Source organism: Psammomys obesus, unplaced genomic scaffold, assembly GCF_907164565.1.
Source record: "Psammomys obesus unplaced genomic scaffold, mPsaObe1.curated_primary_1811, whole genome shotgun sequence".
In the NCBI taxonomy this organism is placed as follows: Eukaryota; Metazoa; Chordata; class Mammalia; order Rodentia; family Muridae; genus Psammomys; species Psammomys obesus.
In genome coordinates, this window is record NW_026590859.1 from 4,829,106 (window position 1) to 4,837,405 (window position 8,300).

Here is an 8,300-nt window from a genome sequence, read left to right on the forward strand (position 1 = left end):
TACAGAGTCTCATGTTTACTTTAAAGCTTTACAGTTTTAGGAACGTACAGATATTAAATTGTTCAGAGTAACACATCTCCCTGTTCTAAGCTTGACTCTAACTATAAACACAGGGTGCCGTGCAGAATCCCAGGGCTCTCCGTGGTTCCACCCACCTCCAATATGTTCTTCTTATTAATGTATTACTTCTACACCTCCAAAGATGCTGAAGTTCCTGAATCAAAACAAACAGGCTGGGAGATGGCTCAGCGAGAAGAGCACTTGCCTGGCCTTGCAGAAGAGCTGGGTTTGGTCCCAGCGCCCACGTAAAACACCGGGCATGGTGGCATTCGCCTGCGGCCATACCGCTGGGAAGCCTGAGACAGGAGGGGCCCTGGAGCTTGCTTGGCCAGTTAGGATTGTCAGGTCAGTGAGCTGCGACTCAGTGAGAGACCACCGCAAAAAGTAATGTGGAGAGTGACAGAGGAAGGCACCGGCTGTCAGTCTCTGGCTCCTACATGTGTGTGTACCCCTGTTCACATGCACATACACAAACATGTACACACAGTTTGTTTTTTTTTTTAACTGGAAAGTAAGTTGCTCTTATTTGAAAACATTTAGCTGAGGTCTTGGGGCCATCTTTACATTTTGAAGTTATATGGGAAAGAGGGCTCCGATTGCTAATACCATGCTCCCCTTCTTTGTGCCAGTGGAGATGGGGCATCTGTGAGCACACGTGTTGGTATGCATCATAGTTTACGTGGGATATAACTGAGCTACAGCCCAAATAGTACAAAGCACAAAACAGAATGTATTGCTCAGACACCTCTCCCATGTGACATCTGCCCAGGTCAAGGTAAAGTGTCTACCACTGAGTAGGTAGCACTTCCCAACTAACTCTGCTGTGCTTGGCTCACAGGTGAGAGCCACTGTGTTGGGGTCACTGGCTTACAGTAAAAATAAAAAATAGGTCTAGACTATATTGACACCCACAAAAAGTATTAAACAAGAGATTACTTAAGAATGCTTTCATGGAGCTGGGAGACAGAAATTCAGTAAAATAATTGACTTGCAAGCAAAAGGCCGTGAGTTCAAAACCTAGAATCCATGTTTTTGGGGGTTTTTTTGGGGTTTTTTTTTTTGTTTTTTTTAAAAAGGCTGAGACAGTGGTACACACTTGGAATCCCACCACTGAAGAGGCAGAGACAAGCCTGGAGCTTGCTGGCTGGCCAGCGTAGCCTACTTAGCAAGCTCCACGCTACAGAGACCCTGTCTCAAAATCAAAATGAATGATGCCCGGGGCACACTGTCCAGTGTGTCCTCCAGTCTACATACAAATGACCCCCATCCACACACAGCCAAAGGAATGTCTTAGCAGTGGAGGGTGAGGTCATAGTTACTTGGTCATGTTTGTTGTTGTTGTTTTTCCTGTTACTCTGATAAAACACCCTGACAAAAGCCACACTGGACAGGAGTGGAGGAGGTTAGGGGTAGGTGGTCATTTAGCCTCAGTTTCCGGTCAAGTGCGTCATCACGGGGCTCTTGGCTGTGACTAACACACTGCGGGAGCTGATACGAGGCAGTGGGAAAGGGGTATGTCTTTGCTGTGCACCCTCCTTTCTCTACTGACACAGTGCTGGTTCCCAGGCAGGGAGTGATGCTGCCACAGCAGGCCGGTATCCTCACCCCAACTAACCCAATCTGGAGAGCACTCCCACAGGGAGGCCCAGAGGCCCTTCTCTCAGGGGATTCTACAGCCTGTCAGGTCGATGTCGTCACAGGTGCACTGAGAGCAAATCCAAGTTAGGAAACACCCTGGAACATGAACTTGTGGTTGTCTGGTGATTTGCTTTTAAGTGGCATGATTGTGCAGAGCTATCACGTAAAACCACACATGGCGCCTTTCACAGCCTAAGCCAGAAGCCAACACAGACTGCGTACAGAATGAGTGACACCCCCAGAGGTTGGGCCACAGTGGGCATGAGCCAGTGACTTCCGCCCTTAGAAAGGCTTCCTGGCATCTGTCCTCAGAAAGCTACTTCTGACTCAGGAGATGGAAGTGTCTTTGAGCACTTTCAGCTTGCAAACGACAGTCGCCTTATGAAGTTCGCCCTTTCCCTAGGCCAACTTGGCCAGGAGTCACACTGTCCCCATCACTGGCAGTGTGGAGATAACATGACTTGTGTGGAGACCAGCTTTAAGGTTTGAATGTGAAGTGCCACCTCCGCAGGCTTATATACTGGTGTACTTACCGAACAGGTTGTGCAGCCTCGGGAATGTGGGGCCTCGGTGAATGAGGTGGGCAGTTGGGGGAGGGCCTTTAGAGTCCCCCCAGTTCTCTCTGCTTCCCAGGACAGTGTAACAAACAGCTACTGCACATGCTCCTTCCTCTGCCGCAAACAGCAGCCATGCTGGATATTCCATGATGGACGCTTCCCCTGAACTGTGAATGAAAACAGGCCCCTCTTCCCTTCCCTTGTTTCTGCCAAGTCTTGCCACAGAGAAAAGCAACACACACGGTTGCAGTGAAACTAGAAAGTGTGTGGTCCATTTCCTCTCTCGCCGCACGCTTCCCTCTCATTCTAAGAGTCAGAACTCTCACTCCAGACGCTCCCACCACCATTGGCCATCTCTCCACTTCTCTTCCTTTCCCCCAGGTGAAGCCTCCCTATTTTCCACAGGGAGTGCGCCTTAAGTGGAAGCACTTGACAGAGGCCCCACTCTGTGCATGCCAACCCAGGCCTTGGACAGGTATGTTCTTCCTGTTACATCCTTCTAGAGAGAATGTCAAAGATGTTTGAGTTGTGTAGTTTGAGGACGAATGGAGCCATCCTCCTGCCTGGGTGCTGTGCTGGCCCCTTGAGTGTCTGTGGATGAGCATGGAATGCAAGGACGTAGTGTTAGTACATCAAAAAGGCAGCCTCAGGAATGGCAGCATCACTGATCTTTCCAATAAAAATGTGCAAGATTCAGCCAATTATTTTTTTTTAATTTTCAATGGTAGCAATGTATGCTGAACAATAGATCACAAAACATGCATTATTATTATTATTATTAATCACATACTTTATTGATACTACAAAAGCAGGATTTAAAAGATTACAACGTAGGCAGACTGAAATAGCATTTGTATGTGTTGTTACCATTCTCTACTGATTTTACCTTAGGCCACAGACACTCTGACTCTAACTTCATGGTGAGCTTCCTCATCAGTGTCCCCTGGCTCCGTCTGCTGACTTTCCACCTCCATCGGCTCTAATTTTGCCTTCTAGCCTTTCTGTGCTTGTCAGAAATAGTGGCTCTTCCGACACACAACTCACATGTATTTGTGATCCTGAGCCCACCGGTCACATGTCCTTGCAGGACGCCATTGTCACCCACCAGCTGCAGAGACACATCCACTCTAGGCTCGTGCACTTACGGGAGCTCTTCTGCAAGACAGTCCTGGTTTTCATTTGGTCAGTTTTCATGGAATAATCACTTAAAAATGGTTCCCATAGTTACTTACACCGGTTGGCAAGGGAAATGGATTCAGTAAAAGTTTCCTTCACTTACAAAGACCAAAACCCTATTTCAATTTTTAGTTGTTTTCAGTTTTGTTTTTGACAGTGTCTTTCTGTGTAGCTCCTGCTTGCCTGGACTCCCTATATAAACCAGAGTGGGCTCACACTAACAGGGATCTGCTTGCCTCTGCATCTCAGGTGCTGGGATTAAAGGTGTGTGCCACCATGTTCAATTCCTAGTTCATATTTTTGTAGAGGAAAAAAAAAAAAAGAACATGTCATAGAACTCCTGTTGAAGAAGGGTGGGGTTTAGAGTTTAGCTTGATCAATGGTGAGTGCTTCCCTAGCATGCAAATTACATCCTAAGTACTTCGAAATAGAGGGAGGGAGACAAAGGGAAGGAAAATGGGGCCAGAGGCCCACAGGAACTCTGCTTTTTCTCTCTGGCTAGGAATGTCATCTTCTACTTTTGATCACACCCAGGCTAATACCCACGCAAGTAAAAAAAAAAAAAAAAAAAAAGTCCAAATTTCTTAAGCCTCAGTTTCCTCATCTATGAGAGAGGAATACCAAAGCGTCTACTCACTGTGCTGTATGGTAACTCACTCAACGGTGTGTAGGAAGCCGGGAGTGGCACACCTGGCTCTCAGTATATCACCTCCTCTCATCACCAAACCAATTATGTCTTTACAGAATGGACTCTGTCCTTGAACAGGAACCAGCCCTCTCATCTACATTCCCAAACAAAAGCATCGGGCTGAGTCATGAGCCCAGGATGGGAAGGAAGGTTCTCACAAATGAGAGGCCCAGGGGTGATCTGGGTAAACAAAAGGAAAGTCTGTCTGTCTGCTAATGGCTGTCGCTGCAGTGGTATTCGCAGATGGCATCAGACCTTCAGGGGAAGCCAGAGAGGGCTGGGGAGATGGCTCAGTGTGTAAACTTCTTGGAGTGTAAACATAAGGATCTCCCTTCCATCCCAGAACCTACACAAAAACTCCGGGCCAGGGGGCGTGCACCTGCGATCCAGGGCTGAGGAGGGAGGGAGGGATGCATCCCCCTGGCTTGCATGGGGCAGCCTAGCTGAATCTCTGAGTTTTAGGCCAAGTGAGAGAGCAGGCTCAGAAAGACAAGGTGTGGGAGTCAGGGGGTGGCTCTGCAGGTACAGGCATGCCACCAAGCCCATGGCCTGCGTTTTAACCCTGGACCTCATATGGGGGTAGGAAAGGACCAACTTGAACAGTTTGTCCTCTGAGGTCCCCATGTATGGCTTGGCATTGTGGACCTCCTCCACACACACATATATATATGAAAATAATTTTTAAAAATCTAAAGTGGACAGAGTCCTGAGGAATGCCAGCTGAGGTTAATCTCTGTCTGGACGTCACGGGTACCACATACACACACCAACCTGCACCTGCACCTAACCCTATAAAACACACACACACACACACACACACGCACACGCACACGCACACGCACACGCACACGCACACGCACACACACAGCCTGCCTTAGAAAGTGGTGTCCAGTTGTCTCCTCCTTTTTCTCTGTTTGTTTTTATTTTTTGAGAAAGGATCTCACTGTGTAGCTCTTGCTATCGTCGTGGAACTCACCATGTAGACCAGGCTGGGCTCAAACTCATTCACAGAGATCCTCCTGCCTCTGCCTCCTGGGTGCTTGGATTACAGGTGTGCAACACCAGGCCTGGCCCTCTTCCTTAAATCTCCCCACCCGGAAGGCCTGGCCCTCCTCTTTACTCCCCACAGCCTTGGGTTTTTGTTTGTTTGTTTATGGTTTTGTTTTGTTTTGTTTTGTTTTGTTTTGTTTTGTTTTGAGACAGGGTTTCTTTGTGTGGCTGTCCTGGAACTCAGAGAGATCTGCCTGCCTCTGCCTCCCAAGAGCTAGGATTAAAAGCATGCACCACCATACCTGGCTCCTCCTCCTCCTCCTTTTTTTAAAACAGGGTTTCCTTATGTAGCCCAAGCTGACATCAGCCCCTGAACCCCTGCTTCACTCTTCTGCGCAAGGATGACCAGCACACACTGCCAGGCCTGGCTCAATTCCTACTTAATGGCAACTGGTCCATCTCCTTCTCGAAAGTCCTGTATGCTAAGTTTAGGCAAAACCCAAGGGCCATAGCAGTTTGTCCGGTGTTTCTCATTCATCTTTGGCTTTTTATTAAATGTAACTCAAATGTCTACATGAAGTTGCCAACAAATAACACAAACCATATCCGTGGAGCAAAAACTTAATAGCATTTCAGACCAATGACAAGTTCAAAAATTACAAGCAAGTGAAATAAGAGAAAGCTTGCGTTTGTTTTCAACCTCAGCAGCCATGGTCACGACACCCTCCAAGGGACGTGCTTTCTTCTGCGGTTAGAAACCAGAAACAACCTTTTGTGGGGGAGTGGAGAGTCAGGTTTGAGGTACCATTCTGCCGAACGTGGATGCTGCGCCTGAAGGGTGAGATAGGTTGACCATGGCATAGACCAGACTGTAAGAGAATCCAGCGGAGCTAAATCAAAACCTCCCTCAAGACCAGGCTGCTTCCTGGTCTCCTCCCTCAGGATGAGGGGGTGGCTCAGTGTGGCTGGCTCTGGCACTTCAAACACGAGTGAGTAATGTGCATGGCTGAGGAGGGCAATTAGAAGACCGGTTTGGAATGACCATTGAACGTCACTTCCTGTGGCCAACGGGAAAACACAAATTACCTACGAAGCTCAATTTTGAGATGCCTCCTGCTACAAGTGTGAGTCAGAAGTATCTACTGACATCATGCATCCTGGAGGCTGGTAAATGCCAAAGTGAGAAGGTGCCTGCAGACTCCATGACCGGCACCTCTGATTTTTTGGGACATATAAAATGGGGAAAAAAATGTTTTTTACAAGCTCTTCTGTATCCCAGGCTGTTATCAAACTCACTACATAGCCAAAAGTAACCTTGACTTTCTCACCCTCCTTCTTCAGCCCGGAGTCCTGGGTACAGTGTGTGCCACTCGGCCTGGTTAATGCTTTGCTGAGGATGTATGCCATGGCCCCGTGCATGCTGGGAAAGCATTCTACCTGATGCATCTTCACCCAGTGAACACTTGTAAATGGCGAAAGAGAAACTCATTTTTTTTTTCAAGGCAGATGAAGATGGTCATGCCACCATTTACTGCAATCATGGTTCCAACTCCTGCTCCCTGGCTCACTCTGCCCCACAGACCTGGCATCCTGCCATTGAACATTCCCAGGACAAACTCTCCCACCCCCGGATCTTGGCATTCACCATTGCTTCGGCAAAGAACCGCATTCCTCCAGATATTTTTTTACTTGCTCACCCACCTCATTCCTCCCAACAACCTTGGAGGACCACCCTGCCACAGCCCTTTACATTGGTTTTCTCTCCCTTTGCCTTGCTGTCTTTGGTTGCCACTTCCTCTTCCCCTTCACGACTCACGACATTTGCTTATTGTGTTTTTCCCCTAGCAGAAGCTGTATTTCAGGGAATATCTTTATCTGTTCGGGATCTGGACGACTCTCGACAAGCATTTACTGAAAGTAGGGGCTGGGGACACAGCTCGATGGCGAAGTGCTTGCAGCCCATGCCTGAAGACCAGACTTCAGTGTCTTCCAAGTGCCTGGAAGGAGGAGGCAGGAAGACCGCAGGCTCGCTGGCTGGCCAGTCTGGCCTGTTATGCAGGATCCAGGCCAGTTCGAGACCCTGCTTTACAAAATAAGACAGCTGGATCTTGAAGAAAATTTTAAGTTGAGCCCAGGGCTCATATACATACGTGTGTATGCACTAAGTATCTGTTAATATATAAATAATGTGAATGTATTGGCAGCCATCCTCTTGTTTCCAGCATTCCACTCCTGCTATTTAATCTTCTTATTAATACTATAAAAAGAAAGGTTATACTATATATTATAATATAAACCTATGAGTAGGTGTTTTAGTTCCCTGTTTAACAGATGAAAACATTGAAGGGTTGAAGAAATGCTCAACAGTTAAGAGCACGTGCAGGCTGAGCAGTGGTCGTTCATGCCTTTAATCCCAGCACTCAGGAGGCAGAGGCCGGTGGATCTCTGTGAGTCTGGGGCCAACCTGGTCTACAAAAGGAGTCCAGGGCAGCCAGGGTTACACAGAGAAACCCATTCTAGAAAAACAAACAAACAAAAAAGAAGAGCACTTCTGTTCTTGCAGATGACCCTGGTTTGGTTCCTAGCACTCATATGATGGCTCACAACCAACTACAGCTGCAGTCGTAGGTGAAACAACCCCATCTTCTGGCCTCTGAGGCCATCAGGCACACATGTGGCGCAAACACATACAGGCAGACATTCATACACATAAAGTAAACTGTAACCTGAGCATTAGAGTTGAAGTAGCAACTCCTGGTTCTTGGTTCTTGGTTATATTTTTAGGCTATGGGATTCAGTGTTCTGAGGGCACTAATGTTTGTATGTTTTTCTAAATTTTTCACACTGAGTGAACACACCCAGACTACCCTTGACACCTTGTCTTCTCGAATTGCCTCTCTTCTCTTTGTTTTGTAATTCTTCCTTCTTTTTGCCCAGCTCCAAACTAACTCTCCTCCGTTGACCATCCAGTGTGATATGTCTAAGCAGTAAGTAGTAGCTAAGAATAAAATTCCTAGCCACATGGACGGGCTGACTTCCAGGCTCTGCCATTTACTAGCTGGTTGACCTTGGAGATTCTCTGTTATTTTTGTTTAAATGACTTGGTTTAAGCCATTTTCTCTTCTTTTTTTCCCCTGGGGTCACCAATCAACAGACTGTAAAACTTAACTCATTCTACCAATTTTTCCTTG